We start from the raw sequence: 2,378 nt of genomic DNA, 5'->3' as shown, positions 1-2,378 counted from the left end.
GGGGCACCTTAGAGGTGCTAGGGTTGTTTAGTCCCCACCCCGTTCGTGGTTAAACTACCTTGCCCCTACTCCCAAAGATTTCTGCCCCAAAGGAGAAGACATGATTGAAAGGAATCTTAGGCCATTGTTGAGGCAGATTTTGGGAGGCGAGAAGGGTTCCTTGAGGAAGAAGGGGAGGAGTTGCGAGTGGGATAAGAGGAGAAGCCCATTCCTTTCCCTGCAATACCAATTCTGGTTGTGTCTAGAGGAAAGTACTTTCCTTGGGGTCATCTTGGTAGGTGCTGTATTTGAAAGGGGGCAAGGAAAGGAGGGGATTCCCATGAGAGTCAGAGGATAAATCACAGAGTAGTCGACTCTTCCGTAAATTATGTTTATTACGATTACGAATTGGGTTTTCTGGGCAGTGCTTCCTTTAGATGTCTACACTGGAAGCAGAACAGGGCAAGTGGTTCTGAGAACTGGTTTTTTTGGGTTGTGTGGGGCTCTCCGTTTCACTGCAGCAGTAAGGCTGCTGTGGCCGGCCTTAAGGGGGTATTTTAAACTAGTGGTGTTTGTATTATGTACATTCAGTTGACCATTTCACTGGCTTCCCACGCCGCTATTATAGATGTTTTGGCCGGAAAGATTTAAATTAGGCGGGTTGACTAAGGGTTGTCAGTTTCCTGTATTGAAGGACAGTGGGAATACATTTCCTTTAAGAGAAATTTGTTTGCAATTGTTTAAGTTAAAGCCTCCATGGAAACAGCAGGATGGACTGTCAATGACCCCTTTTATCTTCTTGGAGGAGCCTGTTAAGTAAACTCTGACAGTATATATAGGGAGATTTTGTATTAAATTCTTACCATCCTGACTGATGCTCTTTTCCTGAGTGGTTCTGTAGCTTTATTATGTGGCTCTGGGTCACCAAGTGATGGTGTCCACTTGGATATGTGGCTGATCATTTCACTTACTCTTTTTTTGTTGTGGGGTGTTATAGTCATGTATATGTAGTAAAATTTGTGTTTGTGTGGCCCAGATATGAGAAGAGAAAGTGCAGTAAACTCACCAGACCAGTTTTTGACTCCTAGTCTGGAGAAGGGAAAGATGATTGTAAGAGCCAAGCACTTAGGCTGTGATAAAATAGCACAGAACATAGTTACGATTAATTCGGTTCCATCTTGGCCTTTCTGGAAAATAAACCCAGAAATCCGATAATGTTGGAAGGAAGTTTGCTTATCATGGTAAGCCTGACCCTGATCAGACAGCAGACGTTTATTGTCCTGTGTGCAAGGCACATGGCAAGTTCAATAAGTAGACTGAGGCTCTGATTTTCATATGTTCTCAAGAGGACCTCATTTAGTCCAGTATTTTTCCTTCAAAAATACATTTCTCCTACATAATATTATCTTAATATCTATTCTGATAGAATTGCTCCTGTATATAAAGGAAGTGGGGATTTAATTCTGTGGCTGAAGATCTTCAGGGAGGTGTGGGGCCTGGTCAGACATTTGTCTCATTTCTCTGGGCTGTCACCAACTAGTGTGTTCCCTTGGGAGGCACAGACTGAATGTGAAAAAAGAAACTAAGCTTTACTTTGTTGCTTAACAGGATGCTACACTTTTACTCACACTAGTGCTTTCTCTGTCTGGTTTTACATTGGTTTGTGATTATAGAGAGATACCACTCTGTGCTCCTCACAGTATTTGATCATTAACACAGACCTTATCCTATTGCAAACTATTTATAAAGCCTTCCTAAAAACAGGGTATTAATAGAATTGTAATTATGTGTGTTCCTAATTCTCATGTTAACTATAAGATTTTATAATAAGTTATACACACACACACACACACACACACACGGTGGGGGTGAAAGTAATAATTTAAAAATATATACAATTAAAAGTATTTCCCTGCCATCTTTCAGAGACCATTTACTTGGGTATTTTTCTATAAATCTCATAGGCATATGTATACGTGTACAGATAAACACATAAATATATATGTATACATGTGTGTGTGTATCCTTTTTAAGACATGGAATATACTGTACATGCAATATTCTGAACTTTACTTTTTATGTATCTTTAATTCATCCATCTGTTAACTCATATGGATCTACCTCATGCATTTTCTTTCTTTTTTTTTTGAGACACAGTCTTGCTCTGTTGCCCAGGCTGGAGTGTAATGGTACATCTTGGCTTACTGCCTCCACCTTCCGGGCTCAAGCAATTCTCCTGCCTCAGCCTCCAGAGTAGCTGGGATTACAGGCGCATGCCACCAAGCCCGGCTAATTTTTTGCATTTTTAGTAGAGATGGGGTTTTGCCATGTTGGCCAGGATGGTCTCAAACTCTTGGCCTCAAGTGATCCGCCCGCCTCTGCCTCTCAAAGTGCTGGGA

Source organism: Colobus angolensis, unplaced genomic scaffold (genome assembly GCF_000951035.1).
Source record: "Colobus angolensis palliatus isolate OR3802 unplaced genomic scaffold, Cang.pa_1.0 Scaffold78, whole genome shotgun sequence".
Lineage (NCBI taxonomy): Eukaryota > Metazoa > Chordata > Mammalia > Primates > Cercopithecidae > Colobus > Colobus angolensis.
The sequence above is the reverse complement of the archived record's forward strand: the minus strand, read 5'-3'. Positions refer to the sequence as shown.